This window comes from Leuciscus leuciscus, assembly GCF_965113295.1.
Source record: "Leuciscus leuciscus genome assembly, chromosome: 22".
Taxonomy (NCBI): Eukaryota; Metazoa; Chordata; class Actinopteri; order Cypriniformes; family Leuciscidae; genus Leuciscus; species Leuciscus leuciscus.
The window spans coordinates 19,668,707-19,689,459 of record NC_138746.1 but is presented as its reverse complement, the minus strand read 5'-3'; the positions used below and the strand labels follow the sequence as shown (position 1 = coordinate 19,689,459).

The following is a 20,753-nucleotide window of genomic DNA, read 5'->3' as shown; positions in this document are numbered from 1 at the left end:
AAAGTCATCACTGCATAAATTATAAATGAAATATAGATTCATCCTTATTAAAGCTACAAAAGTTATTCAGTCAAGAGCAGTGAGTGATTTTTTCTTTTTCTTTTGTTCTTTGATTATCCAGGTTAATTAGGCTGCTGTCACTTTAAGACCTGCCGCACATGACACGGATCTGACACTTACCGCACTTTATCACAAATCCAGGTTCATTTAAGACTTAATTTAACTCATTTAAATGTTGTGTTTTTGTCAGTTCAAGTGCTGTGCGCATGAGCCATGCATGTCACACAGACAGGAGAAATCAAATCAATAAAATAAAAAAATAAATCACAGATTCCTCACACAATGTTTTGTACTTCAACAAAACTATCAACTAACCATGTATGTAAAAACTTTTTTTTCCTTGAATGCCATTTTCATTCAAGTATTCACAAAACTGCTGTAGCAGAGTCTTAGCCGACTATAAGCTGCTGCTGCAAGCCGCTTAAACCCGGGACTAGATATGCTGCTCTCGTCCCACCAATCTCAGTATTCAATTTAAAAGGCCCAGTGAGAGCCTACAGCTTGATATAATAGATGCACCACTGCTAAGTTGGGATTTGGCATCAGATTAAGCTCTTTATGATATTTCTCCCTGAACAGACTAAAAGAATGTGACATTGGTAGGATTAGAAAAGAACTTCAAAGCAGTGAGAATATGTGATCATTAATGGACATCCTAATTACTAAGGATGCACCAGAGCACTCATTCTCATAATTTACGATTCACGACTTGAAAACGTGCCTCATTGGCATCTCTCAGATGAATTCTGCCACATCGCTGCACCTATAGATTATAAAGACTCTTCAAGAAAGTCCTTTTTCATACACAAGTGAGCACTGCTCACTCAGAAAAGATGATCTGACTTATCCTGTAAAATATTATTTAATGCTAAAGTGACAAAACATATTTCAATCTCTTCTACTTCAACTCTGAGTGTACTGTAGGCTCACTCCCACACACAAACAGAAACAAAAGACATTTTCTCTAACTAAGACACTCAGAATTGTAGCCTACAGCTCATCTCTTCAGCTTTCATCTCAATTTCTGTCTTCCTGTAATGTGGGCATGCCACACACAGCCAGGAATTCAACATGAAATAGTTTACAGATATCTAAAGCTCTGGAGCAGGCGGCACACCCTGTTTGTACTTGAGGTGGATCCATCAAACTGGTGTATTGAACTCCCAGAGCGCCTCTCTTCCTCAAATCTCCTGACACACTTTCATGTGAAGTCAGTGCCAGACCTGAAGGAGGAAATCAGTCTGGGCTCTGCTAAGGTTCTTGTCAGGGTGACAGGAAAACCCCAAAGGTATTGTTGTTCAACATGATCGTCCAATCAGATACCTCCTAGGATGGCTGGCATGTTATACAGGTGCCTGATGATTGGCTGCTAGTTATTTTAAATAAAATAATGAAATTAAATAAAAACAAAACCAAATGACAATAAAATAATCTAAAACTAAATAACAAAAACAAAAATTGGAAACAATAAGAAAATGAAATAATAGATAAAATTATATAGAAAAAATAAAATGCACAGATTCCAATAAAATAAAAGATGATGTTCCATTCGAGACAGCTACCACCTAACATATTGAAGGGAAGAGTGTGACGATGGCAATATTACATTTCCTTGAAACGGGTCTTGGAAGCAGAGCAAAACCTGGCTGCTGGGAGAGGCACTCAGGGGAACATAATGACAAAATGAAAGTTAAAAACTTTCCAGAAGACTAAAGCAATAGGTCATGCTGTGGATTCCCAGTCGCTTGGGTATGAGACACCTTACAAAATGCAAGCAGTGTTTCAGATTCCAAAAGAATAAAAAGATGGGTCCATTCAATAAAACTAACAGCTTAACATTTTAGGCATTTCAAAATGTGGAATATAATGCACTTCCATCATTAATTAAAAAAGGCAATGAAAAGCGGTTCAAGGAAAGACTTTGTGGTCCGCCCTGACTTTTAAAGCATTGGCCTTCCACTTTAGCTTGATGTCTCTGTAAAGCACAACCCATTAAAACATGCCCTCGATTAGATCTGTGGTTACAGCTAACTGCATGGATCATACAAGATCAGGATGTTTTGAGGTTTTGGTTAAATAAAGAAAGGAAAAAAAAAAAACACAGCAATATTGCATAAATGACAAAGTGTGCAATGCTCCACATGTACTGGCCTGGAAACCCGAGCATGCCGCTGCTAGTCTTGGATTAACCTTCCCAAGCCCTTCGCGCTTAAGTGAAATGGATCGCCCTCCAAATTCAAGGACCCCCCCTGCGGTCACCTGTGCTCCCGCAGTTATGCGAGCCCTTCAGTTGGACGGGGGGCAGACGCAGATGTGACGGGCAGCGTGAAAGGGGAGCAGTTTAAGTTGAGCCTTGAGTGACTGGATCAAATGTCACCTCACTATTTTATCCAGATGGGAATAAAAGGCATAGTCTAGTTCTCTACTGGACAAATGTTCCCTCGAGTGCCTCTCCCAGCAGCCAGGTTTTTCTCTGCTTCCAGGGCCTGTTTCAAGGAAATGTAATGTCGCCAGCGTCGCGCTCTCCCCTCCATCCCCGTCCTGAGTGGAACCCATTCATTCTTCAATTGGACTTAATCAAGTTTGAATCGAGTAACAGGCCTCTGTCAATCTTGGCAAGCACTCGGGTTGCAGATATGCAATCTCAGATCGGGTCCCTGAGGCATATTTAACTCATATATAAATAAGGGGATTGTCTCCTGCAAATATATGATATGTCACTGCTGGCCAGACGGCAAGGATATGTTACCATCAAGCAGTCTAGACAGCTAGCATGGAGATCTCTAGGAAAATCAAGGAGGGGGGGGATGAATATCTTTCAATCTTTGCGTTCTCTGCATCTCATTTTGCAGTTAGCATCCATTTTGGATGAAAAATAGGTTACAAAAAAAAAAAAAACTTTCCAGAAGACTAAAACAATATTTCTTGCTCTGGATTCCAGTCACTAGGGTATGAGACACCTAACAAAATAAAAAAAGTGTTTCCTATATCCAACCAACCTAAATACAATTACACAAATTCAGTTAGGAGAAAGTTTTATTTGGGATTGATGCAGATGATTGATACAGAGGATTGGCTGCTGGAATCAATATAAAGTGGATTTTCTTTTTAAATAAAATAAAATAGAATACAAAATAGAAAAGTATTCATATTCAGTACAACTATTAACTAACCATGCCATTGCTAGTCATGGCGGGATGTGGTTTATGCACTTCCATCATCAATTTAAAAAGCAGATGAAAGAGGTTTGAGGAAGGACTTTAGCATCTGCCTTGACTTCTACAGCGCCAGACTTCTCCTTTAAATGTTGAAGAAAAAAAGACACTAAAAAAATCGTTCATGCTCTGCATTCCAGTCGCTAGGGTACAGTATAAAAACACCTTCAAAAAATGCAATACAACCCAAATACATATCAGTTAGGAGAACAGAGCGTTTTTATGGGGAATGATAAAGCAGGAGTCCGTTTACACGCTCGCTGCTCGGACGACAAGCCAAGGGAGCCGACTGATGGTACTCCGCTGATGTTATCTATGATCTCTCCCATCCCAATTAAAGAGAGAAATAGCCCCAAAACAGCTGGAAGAGAAAGGCCTCTAAGGAAAGGGCAAACAGTTTTTAATGTCAGAAGTCTCATTTAAGCAGAGCATCTGCTTAGTTTTATAGGGAGCACAGTCGTGGCTAATGCACACATAGGCCCGACCATCTGGAGTGATTGTAAAATTGTGTCTGTGCAGCAAAGACGTAGGACAGCAGTGCAAAAGCCCACTCGTCAGCGACGACCCCGATCTCTCCTCTCACTCCGTCTCTATTATTTGAAATCAGGTTACTCCTTCCTGTCTGCTACAAATTACAATGCCATGCTGTCTTTAGTCTGATTACGGTCTGCTGTGCTGGAAATCTTTTTGTACTGTGATGATGAAATATAATTTCGCTTCCCTCGCACTGTTTCTTGCTCCGTTTTCTCCACTTCTCTAATACAGTATTTTATTGTGAGATAGAGCTGACATGCTATAATATGTTATCAAATGTTAATAAAAACCCACAATTTCAAAATAATAGATCTCTCGTCTAATTTAAACGTATATGATTTCCTTGAGGACTCTATCAGCATCACAACCTCCCGCAGTAAGCTGGCAGTCCATCTTACCTAATGGAGAAACATTGCTACGTCAGCGAAAACTGTAGCCTGTATTTAACTCTGTGGAAGCACTGCTTGTATCTCTATTTAATATTCTTTGATGGAGACTTATATGCTTGAAATAGCTTTGCTATTCGTGAAAGTGCACAGCTAACAATTGCAGCAATTAGAGTTAAAACACCTTACTGATAAATTAGCTCAAGTTCTATTTCTTTTTAACTGCTAGATTTGATTTTCACTGGACAGCATCAGTTATGAGTTAATAAATGCCATCTTGCTTTTAAACAGACTCTGAAAATCAGAACTAAAACCACCCACCACATCAACTAAATTCACAAAATGACAACAAATACAAGATACATAAGAAACAGAATATAATTAATTATAATTGTACTAACTTTCATGCCCTTAAATGTCTACTTTAAAAAACTTTTATATCACGTACATGAAAACCATTAAAAAATTCTGGGGTCAGTGAGATTTCTTTTTTTTAATGTTTTATTAAGATAGAAAATAGTCATTTTAAATTGTAATAATATTTCATAATATAACTGTTTTACTGCATTTTTCATTAAATAAATACAGTCTTAGCAAGTTCAGTATGAAACGTCTTTCAAAAACAAACAAAAAGAAAATCTTACCAATCCCAAAAACTTGACAGACTTACCGCGAATAAAAATTTATCAAAAATGTACTTCCCCCCTTCCTACATTATCATAACATTATAACTAACATAAGATTCAAAAACGTCACGTAGCCTAGTTCCAGTAAGCGCACACATTCATTCAGGGGCTGTGTGGCACTATGAATAAAACAACAGAACTGTTTTCAAAGCACTTAAGGCTTTGAAACATTAAAAAGAAGGAACTGGTTACTTGACTGTGTAGATTGAGATCAGAATACAGTGCGAGAATAAAGATCTGTCTGTAGAATGGGACGAAACAAAACAAGCCACAAATTAATGAATAAAAACTGATTTATCAGAAAACTGATGCTTATGAACTAATACAAGTCATAAATACCTTTAATGAATGCTACATGTTACCAAGCAAACAAACAGCATACAGCTAACACAAAAATACAAAGTATACCTGTATGAATGAACAAAAAGCTCAATACGAAAAGTTACTGAGTAGGATAGGGACAGACTAAAGCAGACTAGTCTTTGTCAGTAACAACACTGACTGCATCTGTATCCTCTTTCATTTTTCATTTTAACAGTGCTTATGTACTTTCAGGGGGAAAAAAAACAAAGAATCAGGCAAAGCTGGAGTGAAAATGAAATTCACATTCAAACTGACACATCTACTCTCCATTGCATTGTATGCAACACCACAAAAGACTGCAGGTTTAATATATACATGAGAGAAAACAAAGCCAACGCACACAACACACAAAGCTCTAATGTGTTTTTCCTCTTATTTGCATCGCATCTCTGATTTGCATGCATTATTTGTAGGTCACATGACCTCTCTTCATTTTTCTTCCTTTCATCAGGTCATTTAAATATTCACAATAAAAGCTGCATTTGTGAGCAGAGAATTAATACCATCTTTCACTGTACAAATCATTTAAAGAAAAAATGGCCTAAAAGGGCATTAAATGCCCAAATCTTCTCTAGAATATGTCAGTAATGTGTTAACAAAATTAATACGAAATACAGAGCAGTTTACATCACACGTGTCTGAACGAACATGCAATAAAATATACCTGAAATATTCCTGAACACACAACATTTCATGACAGGCAATTATAGAGTAAAAAAAAAAAAAAAAAAAAAAAAGGCTGCTAAAATGTATATGTGCCACAGAGAAATGCTGTGTCATTCCCATGATATGGTGATGCAAGCTGATATGACATGAGAAACTATAAATGGTTAATATGAAAAACATTTGACTCAAAAGGGTACACTGTAACAACACCTACATGCTTTGCTTTCTTATCTCCCAAATGGCTGTGTTACATAAACAGCCTCCTTTCACTCACTCCAGGCAATGTGCCATTCCTTTCAGAAACAAAAAGTGCGCTCTCAGCTTGAGATCTCCACAATAAAAAAGCTTGGTATTGAGCTAAAGTGGCGCTAGGCTAACACCCGATGCAAGCATGACCGTAACGATCATTGTTATGAACGGTTAGTCAATATCAGGGTTCATATTTACCTTTTATGAAGGCCCATGACATTTTATAACTCCTTGCTTGTGGTGTACTGTGCGTCAACATGAATGAAATCAAATATTAGCATGGACTTGACTTTTAAATGCAATATTTTCAAATGCCCATTTGTAGAATTAAATGCACTAACTCAATTGTAGACTGCGGTGTAGTCCATTACTCCAGGGTGGTGGTATGAAGATTTACAGTACCATTTAGCTTAGCATAAGCATTAGATAATGAGACAAGCCTATTGTAAAGCAATGAGGGCAACTTACAGGCTCTTTAGAATAAGCAAAATGGCCTTCCACGGGAAGAGTGAGTGGTTTAAACTGACTCTAAATGATCAAGGAGGACATTTTGCTTGGCTGTTGTCCTAATAGCCCAGAGAGAACATCTTTGCATCTCTCTGAAATCTAATTTATATTGGTAATTATACTTTTGCTACAGAGAATGAATAAAGGTGCTGTGATGCTACATGCTAGTCATATATCCCATCTACTGTAGAGCTACATTAAACACACAAAGGCTATACACAATATATATTTCTACATTTATTTATATATTTTTTTATATTATCATATATTTTTTAAATAAAATAAATGAAAAATAGCATGCATGCAATGAAATAAATATATTATATACATATATACTAGATCACATTTTTTATTAAATATATACATTGATATTACATATTTAATAGTGCATTCTATCTTTACATTTTCTTTACTATTCATCATTAAGCATTCACTTAAAGTTAAATCTTGAATCTTTCACAAATTTAAAAATAAAAAACATTGTAATGCTGTCAGCGTAAATTTACTTGTAGAAATTACAAAGATTGATTTTAGTTTTCAGTGTTTAATTTAATTAAATAGTACAGAATTTAAATATCAGCCATAACATGAAAATAATAATCAGTTTATTGGTGATGACCAAATGTTACCATTTTAGACTGTACAAGAAGCTTCATCAACCATTAAGTGGTGAAACAATGTTTCAGAATTTACTTTTTGAATGATCTCAAGACAACTTGTCAGCTATTTCTTATCTCCACTGAATTTTGTGGAGATTTCAGATGCTTTTATTCCTACAAGGTAATGAGGCAGAATTAGCAGATGAAATAACCCATAACTAACTCGCTAGCGATGTGTAATCTTTGGAACTGATCCTTCTGGCCCCCAAATGCCACAACGCACCTAATCTTCTCCATCTAACTCCACAGGGACAATGCGCCATGCCGTGGCCATCAGAATGTCATTCACACTTTTTGCCTGAGGGTTTAAGACATGAAACCAGCAATTATTTTCTAGAGAACACAAAGAGAACATCTTGGACATTGAGAACTACATGTGCAGACATAGAAAGCAATGATCTATGTTGCACTGTATTGGACAAGCAAATGAATTTATTTGAATGCAGTTTGACTAAAAACCTTGTTTAGAGACTCTGCAAGTTTAATAGTTTGCAAATCGAAGCAGCCTCGGTGGAACCCAAAGTCGGATGGTTAAGAGTTTGGTCAAGTAAATCTGATGTGTGATTTAAGTGTGACTTGTGTAGTCATACTTCCTCACAACACCATTAAAAAAAAAAAAAACTATTTCAGACGAGCTGCACATCTTAAGCATAACTATAACAGTTTAGGAAGCTCTTACCACTCCGCATGCACTTCCAGGCACACTAGGGTGTGCATCCCCATCTGCAAATCCAACCTCTGCTTCTTTTCAGATGAGGATTAGAGCTTTTCCTAAAATGGAGGTATTAGGATGTGGCCCAGTGGCTGCGGAGACTAATGCATGTGGAAATGGTGGTTGCCCTGGAAAAGAGCAGTCCAGGCCTGACTAACTTCATGGCGGAGGGAGGAGGGATGAAAAGAGCTAAAGATGACACATAGCATTTTTCCTCTGTGGAGAAACGGCAGGAGCCTTGCTACTTCCCAGCGAGCCCGCTAGCCCTGGAGAACAGGGATTAGACCGTGGATCAGGAGAGCTGAACTTACTGGCACTGAGTAAAAGAGCTCAAACAGTCACCAGTGTTGCCCTCTAATCCTGTTCTTTGTCATTCGAGACAATAAGCTTTTAATTCCACAAAATCCTCCTCTTTCCTTCCATATTATGACAACTGGTCACTAACGCAAGATCACAGCTCTAGAACACGCCATTAAGTAATTGGCAGATAAGCATCAGACAAAGGATCTTTGCGAAAAATGCCTTGGAGAAGTTGTGGGAACAGTGGTCGGATCTTATAGTCTCCTGGCATAAATGCGGATCAGACTGAATGCTAAGAACACAAGGTGCCGAAAGGGATCGTGCATTAAATGTGGAACAAATTAAAGTGTACAGTGAGAGGCAGCAGCAAACGGGTGACCTCTGCATTTTCTGGGGGTGTTCTTAAAAGTGCACCTTCAAAACGGAAGCCATTTACTTAACTCGCGTATGCCATGAAATTCCCTTCAATGGCCTCTGATCTGCTGACTGCGGATGATCAAATACCACCCTGGATGCCAATTAGAAATGCTCTCATCATCACCCTATTTGACTCGTCATAGCTGAAGGAACTGAACGCTAGCGCTGTAAATGCAGCTCTGCATGTAAACACGAAGGCCAAATAAATGAGCCTGCCACTCATAGTGGAGATCCAATTACAGTTCAGCATTTAGCTTTTGATTATCTCCTCATTTAATAAGTGGGTGTTACATCTTCAACAGTTGCTATCACGGACCAGCTAAAAGTCAGCTTCCCTGCTCATCTCAACAAGTCGTGATAGTCCGATCTGTAAAGTGACATTGTAATTAAGGCCGACTAGGTCTGGTGCTTTAGTAGGGCTAAAGGAAAAGTTCACTTAAAGTGAAAATTGTGTCATAATTTAATCACTCTCATGTCATTCTATTAAAATATGATAAAATATACCATAAGCTAAATACAGATTTCTCCAGATGGCATTTTTGTCGTTCTGTCTACAGAACTATAGTTCTATCTGTATGTAAGGGCAATAAACAACGTGTATTGTTCCAAACCTGTAAGACTTTCAGGAAAGAAAAAAAAAAGAAAAAAGAAAGGAATTTTTTTTTTTTTGAAAAGTGTCTCAGTTTTTTGTCCACAAAATGAAAGTCAAAGGAGTTCAGTGTTGTATTGGATCCCACTGATTTTGAAGAGACAAAACATTTCTTCAAAATATCTCATTGTATTTTGTTGAAGAATACAAGTCATGGAACGACATTAGGGTGAGAAAATGACCGAATTTTCATTTTTGGGTGAACTACCCTTTTCAAAATAAACAAATACCAATAAACAATGTAATAAAGTAACCACACAACCTGTTGAATAAGCATTTAGACATATTTCAAAGACTTGGCTAAGGTATTACAGAAGTTAGAAAGTGTATGGGGGAGGTAAGTGTGATGGGAATGTAAAAGGGCTTGAAAGTGAGATTACAACCGACACCTCGTCAGTAATATCCTCCCGCACGCTTCTGATTCTCAGAGGAAGCGGCACGATAGGTGAGTGTGTGCTAATGAGCTAGCATTGTTTCACACGGCAGTGGAGTGTATGCGGATACACACTACGGTATCAAGTTCCACTATAAAGATTTAGTAGAACACAGATGTTTCCTAAACAAGACATTGTAGTTGTTAAAGAGAATACAGCATATAGAACAAAGCCTTTTCTGCTTTCTTCCTTGAGTGTTAATCAATGACTAACAGAAAGAAGATGATTATCAGTTTGTTAACCATTCAGAATTGAAATTCCAATCCTTAAATGGAATTGAATTTCAATTGAAGCACAAAAAAGGATGCGAAAAATTGCGGTTTGAATTTGACTGCAAGGAAGAATCAAAAAGTATTGAGATAGATTAGATAGACGCTTTACGTTAGAGGATAACAACAACAAAATGCATGACAAACGAAACACACTAAAGCTTAGCTTCATACTCTTCAGCGACGGTTTTCATGTTTGACTGACCATGGATTGTAGGTCATGTTTAAAGACATGGTACAAATTCAGCGTCTGAAGTGTTGGAGCCAGTACCGCTAAAAAGCTTTATCGCTCCTGACCGCTGATGCATAAACATGAGGGAGCTGCTAGCCTCAGAGAGGTGTAAAATTTGGCAGACACTTTGCATTCTAATAAAGGATGCAGAAGGGGTGATAAAATCAGTCATCTTCCACGTATAATCCAGGACACTCTGTGAACACGTAAGCACATGTCATGCAGTGAAGATGTTGGTCTTAAAATGATAAAAGGACCTCACAAATGGATGCAGGAGAGGCACAAAATTGCTGGCAAACTCAAAGGGTTCGTGTCAACAGCTCCACTAATGCAAAATCTAAACACATTTCAGGAGAACCGTGGAAAGTCGGCTGATATGAGTGATGATGTCCGTCAGTCAAGTCGAGGAATTGGTTTAAGCTGAGAAGGTGAAGTTGTGACTGAACATTAAAAACATGATTACTGCTCTGCATTGAGAGAGCACCCTCTTAAATCTAAAATATGACAAGAAAAAAAACATTAAAAACAGGCAGGACATCAACCTCGGGGCAGATGTCATTTTAAGAGAGCGGCAGCTCAACAATCAGCTGAGTGCGCAGAGAGGGACCGTTGTTTCCAGGCGCATTGAAATTCAATCGTCTGAGCTGATTCGATGGCTTTGAAAGGAATTACCTGTGCAGAACTGGAGCTGAAGGCAGCTGGAGAGAGCCGTCCTCCCTCTCTAACCTTCAATCAAGCAGCGTTTTCTTCCTCCGTCGCTGTTTGTTTTCGCCGCACTTTCCCTAAATTAGTAATTACAGTCACACAAACCAATCTTGCCATTGCGGCTTGTGAACCCAGAGACACACCTGCTGAAGCTACATAAACAAATAGCTTGTTAAGCACCACATAACACCCCAAAAACCTAATGAGGAACATGGTGTACAACCGCAGTTTAAGAGCGTAAAAGTCCCAACTGGTGGTTCACATAAACTGCATCTGAGGCCATGAGCAAAAAACACAACCACCACATGATTTAGTAGCCAGTTTGATATACAAGAAACACTTTATGATGACAAAAGCAGAGGCATTATGCAAATAATAGGCTATAATTTAATAGGCTATAATATAATATAATATAATATAATATAATATAATATAATATAATATAATATAATATAATATAATATAATATAATATAATATAATATAATCCCTAATATATATTTCACAAACTTCTAATCATCTTCCTCAGAACTTGGCAGCTCTTTCCTTGGCAGAAATCATAGAAACTCATTTGAGAATCAACCCGAATCTCACATGAATCTTCCTCTGGGTTAATGCATTCATTCAAAAGGTGATTTATGATTTAGGACATAACCAAAGGAAAGTGAGGAGGGAATTGCTCCAAAAATCCCTCCAGAAAAGCCACTGGGATTACTGGACCACCATCTATGTCCTTTTTGTTTGTTTGGTTTTGTTTTGTTGTCAGAGGCCTTTACAGCAGGAGACCAAGAAAGAGCACCATGAGGCCGTGGCTAACTGCTGTGCCTGGCTACAGTCTTACACAACAAGCAGATGGACTCCCAAACCCAAAGTCAAAAGACGTAGTGATGTTATCCAAAGTCCATGTACCATGTGATACCATGCTAGATGTGTTGGCATTGTAGCACAATATTCACAGAGAGCCAAACTTTCAAAAGATCTTCGCAAATCAGAATTATTAGTGAGCAGTCTGAACTTTTGTTTGTAAAACACTAAGTACACTATATAGGGTAGGCTAGGCTCACATGAAAATGTGTTTGGCACCATTATCGCTCTGTAAACCATGATGCTTTGATCTCTCATATGACTGTGACACACACAGGACACATCAACACAAACTATGTCTCTACTCTGGGTTCACTCTAAAGTTCTCCAGGGAAACCATGGGTGAATAAAAGGACACGGTCGTTTACTAAACACAGAGGCTAAAGGCTCTACTCGCAGACAGGAAGTGTCAGGAGTGAGAGCGACTACAACACAGTTTAGGTACAGTGATGCCAAGACTGTAATGTCCAAATTATGGAAGCAAATAATAATTATAATTATAATAAAATAATAAAATAATAAATATAGTTAGTAAAGTAAGTAAATAACTTTTTGATTTTCTCTCTCAACAATTTTGTCATTTCAAACTTTTCTCACAATGTGACATCTTATTGTGAGTATTTCTCACTGTTGTAACTTTATATCTCACAGTGTCACTTTATATCTTTTATAAGTGAACAGGTAATTAATTTTTTTAATGGACTCTAATATGTTTAATCAAACACACACAGAGACAAACAACTAAACAGCTCCACACATTCATACAGCAATAAAAGTTAACTTTTTGTAGCTCCGCCCACAACAAAATCTTATTTTGCTTCAAAGTATGTTCAATTAAAAGTTTTTCTTGACAAACATTCCTTTTCTTCGTAAAAATTACACTTATAGCATTTATATATATACACCGTTCAAAACTTTTAAAAATCTTTTTGAAAAAGGTTGTTTTTAAATACAGTAACAAAAATATTTAATTTATTTTAGAATGTACTTTATTCCTGTGATGGAAAAGCTGAATTTTCTATTATTGCAGTTACAAATTAGGTACAGTATATATATTACAAAAAATATTGCAGTCTTCAGTTTCACATGACTCTCTAATAATTCTTCTAAAATTCTAATTTGGTGCTCAAGAAATATTTCTTATTATCAATGTTGAAAACAGCTAATATTTCTGTGAAAATTATGACTTTTTTTTCAGGATTCTTTAAATGAACAAAGTCCAAAAGAACAGCATTTATTTGAAATAGAAATAATTTGTACTTACTTTAAATTCAATTAAAATTCAGGAATTGAAAAAGCTGTTCTGAAAGGTGAACAATACGCACATGATACGCACATACACAAATACACACGCATAATGATAATGGGTTTACTCCTACACGTAAAAGCAGTTGTGACTTTACAAAACTTTGCAGTGTATACGTTGTTATACACACACACACACGCAAAACTGACATGTTCTGACAGGGCATTTCAGGGTCAGGTAAAAGACAGTGAGTAGGTAAGGATTAGGTGGACCACCCTGAACATTTGTACACTTTACTTTAAGCCCCATTACTGCAGTGTTGATGCAATACTTCATGCGGGCGCTAACATCTCAACCTCCGAAACGTCCCGCTACACGCAAAATCCCCATGCCGTAACCTAAAGACAAGAAGTCAAAAGAAAGAGAAAATTTTTCATGAGACTTTCATGTGGTTTGTCACCATGTGAGGGGAAAGTGAGGAATTTCTGTCCCAGAATTCTCCCTGGCCTTATCACAATCACAAAACCTTCTTTACACACTGTACTGCAGCAATTTATTATGACAGTTCGCAGAAAGCGCATTTTAAACTCCACAGGAACGAACGTTCACGCTTTCACACGCGACTCCGACACAATTTCACACGGCTCTGCGAAATTGCTAGCAGGCTCTTTTGCGATAATGTGGTCAAGAAGGATCGAGTGAGCGCTTGAAGGACTGAAAGCGGCTCCAACTCTCAGGGGGGCACGCCGGGATTGTGCTAATTCCCAGACGAGCCTCTCCTCTCCCACCCACATTGAGGTGAGGAGAGAATATTCATTAGTGAAGATAGCGCACTCCAATTAAGAGAGGTGGAAAGCACACACACACACACACACACAACTTTTGCAGGTGTACTGCACCTGGTCTCGTACAAAAAAAAATTAAAAATCAGTCTTCCAAGCTTCGGCAGTGTTTTAGCTGATTAAATTCTCTCCTACAATGACACGTCACTTTTGTTTTCTCGTATACCACTCTTCCACCACCCTCTTTTCTCGAGAGTGACACTACAGGTGTGAAATTTCACAACATGGCGTCTCTGGGCAGACATCCACATTGTTAAAAGAGAGAGAAAAAGTGAGAGGGAGAGACACTGCACTCGTGGCAGCTTGACTGGGGTCTGATTAATGGTTCGGAGGATTGTGATTGGGAGGGCGATGATGAGATGGATATGAATGAATACACAAGCGCAGCTGTTCTGGTTGCCCCTTCCTCGGGCGCTGCGAATCCATAAACCCCATTCTGCTGTCACATCAGTGCCACAACACCTGAAATAAACATTAACTACAAACAACAAGCCACATCCATCCACAACAGTGTGGAAAGCCTGCGCACGGGGAGGGAGATCAAGACTAAACATTGTAATAGAGTACAGCATGCATACACTCTAATGTGAATGACAGCATTATGAGCCAAGGGGCTTAGAGAGTAAGTGCGCACACACACACACACACACACACACACAAAGTCTCTTCCGACTGGCTTAATGGGGCCTCACCTGTTGGCGTCCCGCACGAGTGTGTGTTTTAGCAGTTGCTGGCATAGGTTTAAAAAGAAGAACTGACGAAAGCCAAGCCAAACGCGGTGGGGGAATGTCAACGACCGTCTTAAGTCAACACAACTCGACTACAGTCGTCTCCGTAGTTCGACCCGCATGCCTTCAGGGGTCAAATGCTAAGGTGGGGAATGGCAGACGTACAAACACACACACGCACACTCAATCTGAAGCTATTTCTTAAATCCTGACTTGAATGGTAACAGCAGGTTTAGTGGTGCATCAATCGGTTAGAGGCCTATCAACCCTTTTTGGCAAGTTGAGACCAGCCTGATGTCTAAAGTTGGGCTTATGTTGATCTCAGTAGGCTGAGAGTAGACCATATCGACTGGGTGTGTTGAGACAATTCCCTCTTAGCCTTGCTAAAGCAGGCATGAGGACTAATCCTGCAGAGGTTAAGTGGAATCCCTTCCACTCTTTCTGTTCCTGTGCAGTGTGCACTTCTTTATACGAGTCAAGAACAGAGACTCGGGACTCTAAAACTCTGAATCGTGTTCCACTGCAGTTCACAGCGCTAAAAGTAGACTTCCATGGACTTGAATAACTCAAATACTTGAAGAAAATGGGGTTGAAATAAAGAATTATGGAGGAGAGTGTGAATTTAAAGGGGTAGTCCACCCAAAAATGTAATTTCGGTCATAATTTATTCACCTTCATTTCGTTCTAAACCTGAATGTGGAACAAGATAGAAGGTATTTTGAAGAATGTTGGTTACCAAACAGTTTCTACACCCATTCACTTTCATTGTAATTTTGTCCAATGGGAACCAAAATGCTATGGTAACTTAAATTTTGCAAAAATATTTTCTTTAATGTTCCACAAAAGAAAGTCATGCAAGTTTGGAATGACATGAGATGTTTGTGAGCTACTTACAGTTACAGCCCACTTTTAGAAGTGATGAATCACAACAATATAAAGTTTGAATTGAAGAAAGAAATGTATTCTAAAAACAAAAAGAAAGGAAGGAATAAGGAATTATGAAAGACATCAAAAATAAAAAGTTCAACATAAAACTACTGATTTATGGTGATTGTAAAGTATAATTTTTTTTATTATTATTATTTATTTATAACCAAATACTTATATGTACTACAGTTTAAAAGTCCAGGTCAGATTAATAAAATAATATTTAAAAAAATGCTTCTATTTAGCAAAGATACATTAAATTGCTCAAAAAATTATAATAATTACACGTTACAAAACATTTCTATTTCAAATAAACTATTCTTTTGAACTTTCTATAAATCAAAGAATCAAGGGAAAAAAAGATCAGTTCCCACAAATATATTATGCAGCACAGCTTTTATTATCTCAACATGAATAGTAATATATTCTTTGAGCATTTCTGAAGGATCATGTGACACTGAAGACTGGAGTAATGATTACTGAGCTTTGCCATCACAGGAATTAACAACATTTTAAAACATTAAAAGAGAAAATAGTTATTTCAAATAAATTAAGCTTTTGTGAGCATAAAACATTAAAAAAAATTAAATAAAAAAATTTAAACAAAGTTTAGGAATTCTAGTGTAGGAATTGTATCCCGATTTAAAAAAAAATTTTTTTTTAATATTTCTTATTCATAGGGGGCTTCGTTCTTCACATGCAAATGTTTTAACTTAAAGTTACCCTAACTGATGGCTTCAACAGAAACATAACATTAGCTCTGACATTCACAGGTTTATACAGAATCATTAAAAATTTGTTTCTCTGTGGAAAAAAATTATGGGACTTTTACATCTGGAATTTTACTGGTTGTGCTCAGTTCTGGTCCCTAGATATGACTTTAGGTACCATTCACATCAGTAGCTCAAATGGTGTGGGATGAAGTTAAAATCCTTCACCCTAAATGAGCAATAATAATAGTGATGTTTGCCTTAGGATGAACCACTAAATGTTGAGGTTTTTTGTAAGTTTCTCAAGTCTGATTAGCATACGAGTCTGTGGACTTGTTTAAAAATGAGAAAAGTCTAATTTAGCTCAGCAGTGAGTCATATAAGGTGCCAGGATGTGAGAAAAGCATTAACACGCGATTGTTTTCAGCACTGTGAGGTTATACCGTGCAATACAATTTAGTTGCTAAAAGCTTCCAAAAAGAGAAAGCTGACATTTTTGCATGGAGAGATGACCTTTACACAGCTGAGAAAAGCTGTGTGGAGCTTTTGCCGGCCACGATACAAACACACACCTTTACCCACCCACACACACACACAAAGCCAGCTGCCAGAAATTAGCTTGTAAATGGCCCAATGTATGTGCCAAGCTAAAAATTTGTAATCAGCCATCTTAAGCACTGTGAAGGCATCTAGAGGTTGTAATGTCCCAAGACAGACTGACATGTGTAGTGTATGGCTCTTTCTTGCCTCCATTAAATGCAAAAATAAATAAATTCATACAAATTTGAAAGTAAAGAAAATAACAATATAAATATAATTATAAATTCTAAAAAATATTTCACTAATATAATATAATATAATATAATATAATATAATATAATATAATAATACAACAGCACGAGCTGCACCAATAAAGGGGGATGGAAATACTATTGCTTGCTGTTAGTTACTACAGCTAAAAAGTTCAGCGTTTGGCAGATTTAGCGCTTTTCATTCCGTTACGGTGCAAATAATAGAAAAATACACTTCTCTGTACACCACAGCCATTATTTTTATGCAGGCACCCTTATGAAACTCTACTATTTAACACATCACCACCTACTTGTGCTGTTTCATTTGGTTAAGTCTCTGTTAAGACTTTATTTGACTATACACAGTTTTTGGGCTTCCAAAAGGGGTTTTCACAGTGATGCCACCGAAGAACCATTTTTGGTTACCCAAAGAACCTTTCACAATTCTTAAAAGAACCATTATTTTCTTAGTATGAAGAACATTTTAATAATCTGAAGAAACGTTTTCTACAATAAAGAACCTTTTTGTGGAATGTAAAGGTAGCATGGATGTTAAAGGTTGGAACCATTGAGACCAATAAAGAACCTTTATTTTTAAGAGTGTATAGTCACACACACAGAGACTAGGTTGTGTGGCCAGAGGGGATGGTGGGGGCCCAGACAGCACTGAGTCAGCAGCAGAAAGGAAATGATCAGAGCCCTAGAGGAGAATACATCAACACTGCAGAGGCGCCTCCATCCTCCTCTCCTCCCATCAACACCAGCACCACCACCATCCGTCTTTCCTCTTCACCTCAAAGGGGCTCTGCATGTCTGCTCATCCATCTCTCACTGACCAGGTTTCTGTAGCACGAGCTCAGCGCTGTGGGTCTGATGCAAATAGGTCCTTTTTAGACGAGGCTAAGACATGTAAAACAGCGTGAGGAATATGTAAAAACAACATACTGACAGAACCAGACATTGTTCCTGCTAAGACTGGTGGGCGCCACACATTGTCACTCACTCACACACACGCAGACCGACATCCTCGCACAAAGACGAGTGATTTCACTTCCTTCATCACAGCTGATCTCAGCAGGATAGTAATTCACATACTGTAGGAGAGGGGCTGAAATGTCATCCTCGCATTATTAGACTGACCTTCAATTTGGAGGCAAAGCTAGTGGGAGTTTCTGCTTTACAGTGCACGTTGAAGGTAAAAAAAAAAAATTTTTTATCTTGTTCAAGTTTGAAAAACATTGAATAAAAAAAAAAAACTATTTTACGTGGGAGAATCTGAGAGCATTTCAGACTAGAATATGCAGAACATGACGGACACGGGTGACAAGATATGATGTCACGCTCTAGGGTTTCTGCTTGTAATAAAAAAAACTCATTATTAAATCAGTTCAGGATTTATTTGATCAAAAATACAGTAAAAACTGAAATCATTCTAATATACTGAGTTGGTGCTCAAGAAACATTTCTAATTAATATTGCTGTTACAGTTGTGCTGCTTAATATTTTTGTGGAAACCACAACAGTTTTTGTGATAGGTTTTATTTCATTATTCTTTAATGAATAGAAAGTAAAAAAAATAAAAAAATAAAATAAAAAAAACATTTATTTGAAATGGAAATCTTCTGTAACATTATAAATGTCTTTACGGTCACTTTTAATTTCTTTCAACAAAAAAATATCTGCAGCCAAAATTCAACAAACACATAGGTCAGGCAATCACATATGGTCTCAAAGCAATTGTAAACGACACGCACACAAAAAAAAAATTTCGCTCCTCACTTAAGGACAAAGAGCAACGGAGAGGAACCTTCTCCAGTTTCTTTAATCCTCAGCTTTCATCGTCCCAAACGGCAGCGACAAATTTGCCAGTTCACTTTGGGAACAACGGTCGCTAATGGAGGGGGGGGGAAGCTCAAGTAAGACGTGTACACAAACCATTCCCCTCATTTACCTGTCATCATTCAATTCCTGTCCACTCTTGAGCCGTTCTTCACAAAGACATGAGGTACATCTGATACATCACTCACAAAAGCGCTCGAGAACGCTGGGGCACACAAATGCTTCTGGGGTGTTAAGAAAAACACCTCTAGATCTGACAGAAGGACTTAAGTTTCATTGTGGGAAGGTTCAAAGCCATGGTCTTACACACTTGAGTTAGAAGAGAGAGACACTAGTCTGTAATGTCCTACTTCCTATTCACAAGTATTACAACAACAAGTGATGGGCAAAATAGTCAGGGTTTTCCTTTAATGATTCGTTAAAAGAGAGTTTGTGATTTCTGCTAACATAAAGTGACCTTGTTTGTCAATTCGACAAAGAAAATTTTGTGCAAATTAACAACTTTATATAAACAGTACAGCGGCCTGATGACCTGAATTCGCTGTGTTTGCAGCTCAAGAGTTAAATTTCTAAGGTTCTACTGAAGCCACTTAGTATTCAGTCGTTCAATGTTCATTACAAATAATGACTTTCCTCCATTACAAACACTGCTAAATTATTTAAAAAGGGGGGAAAAGGCGACTGGAACTGAACGCAAACATGTAACCCTCCCGTAGTTGCAACACAAGTCAATGCGAGGTGAGATGTTGTAAACGCACATAGCTCACATAGCATTGTTCGAGCTTCGTTTGGAGAACATGAAAACACAATAGGCTCATTCTTGTCTTTCTCCGGCACACTGATTCACAGCAGATGCGATTCTTTAAAATGCTGCAAAGTTATTCGTACCGGTATGTGTTACTCGTAATAGCAGCAAGTTTTTATGAGCATCTGTAAATTACGGTTTCTATCATATCTCACGATTTAAAAAAACGGGGTGATAGAGAAAAATTACATTTAGAGGATTTAGCAGAAATGAAGAGCAACACTGATTAAAAATTGATTCAAGCGAAGCCTATTTGCATTCTTCTTGCTCTATAAAAATTCATGAAGGCAGCAAATGAACAAAGGCATGAACTGTTGTTTAGCACCTATTATACTAAATAATAAACTTCATACCAACAGCTTTAATCATTGTGTAACTCTGTTTGTGCACTCTGCCAAATGAAACGTCCTGAAATCTAGCCAAACCAGCGGGAGTTGACAGGTCCGTAATGAATAAGAATGCTGCTTTATCAAGCTTATCTACAATTTGTTGTACTGTTTGTGTCAGCGAACCTTTAATGTCATTAAGCATTGCTTCCTCTCTGAGGGGCGAAACTAACAAAAACCACTGGCGCTCTTCCTTTGGTAACAAAGAATAAAGAAGTGTGTTTGTGAGTGTGTATGTATATGTATATGTATATGTATATGTATATGTACAGTATATGTATATGTATATGTATATGTATGTATGTATGCATGTATGTATCTAAATATATATATAAAATTAGGGCTGGGTAAAAAAAATATCTATTTCTCATTTTTACGACCCCGATATTGATTCTCAAATCCCAAGAATAGACTAGTCTATTCTGTTTTCTGTTTTTAGTTGATGAATGAACAGAGCATTGTTTAACACGTAAAAAAATATTTAACGCAATTAACGCATCACCTGTTTTTTCTGTCATCCTTTGGTTATCGTTACATTATATGATCACGCTTTTATTCATGCAAATGCTTTTA

At 37.6% G+C, this 20,753-nt stretch overlaps 1 protein-coding gene and 1 long non-coding RNA gene across 3 annotated transcripts in view; both read right to left on the bottom strand.

Moving 5' to 3' along the window:
- The window catches only part of macrod2 (mono-ADP ribosylhydrolase 2), a 571,390-nt gene that overhangs the window by 434,231 nt on the left and 116,406 nt on the right, over positions 1-20,753 (bottom strand). The window lies entirely within an intron of this gene.
- LOC309486847 lies at positions 16,255-20,429 on the bottom strand. Its single transcript, XR_014201701.1, has 2 exons — positions 17,313-20,429; positions 16,255-17,095 (listed from the first exon to the last, which is right to left on the bottom strand). It is a non-coding gene; the product is annotated as an uncharacterized lncRNA (long non-coding RNA).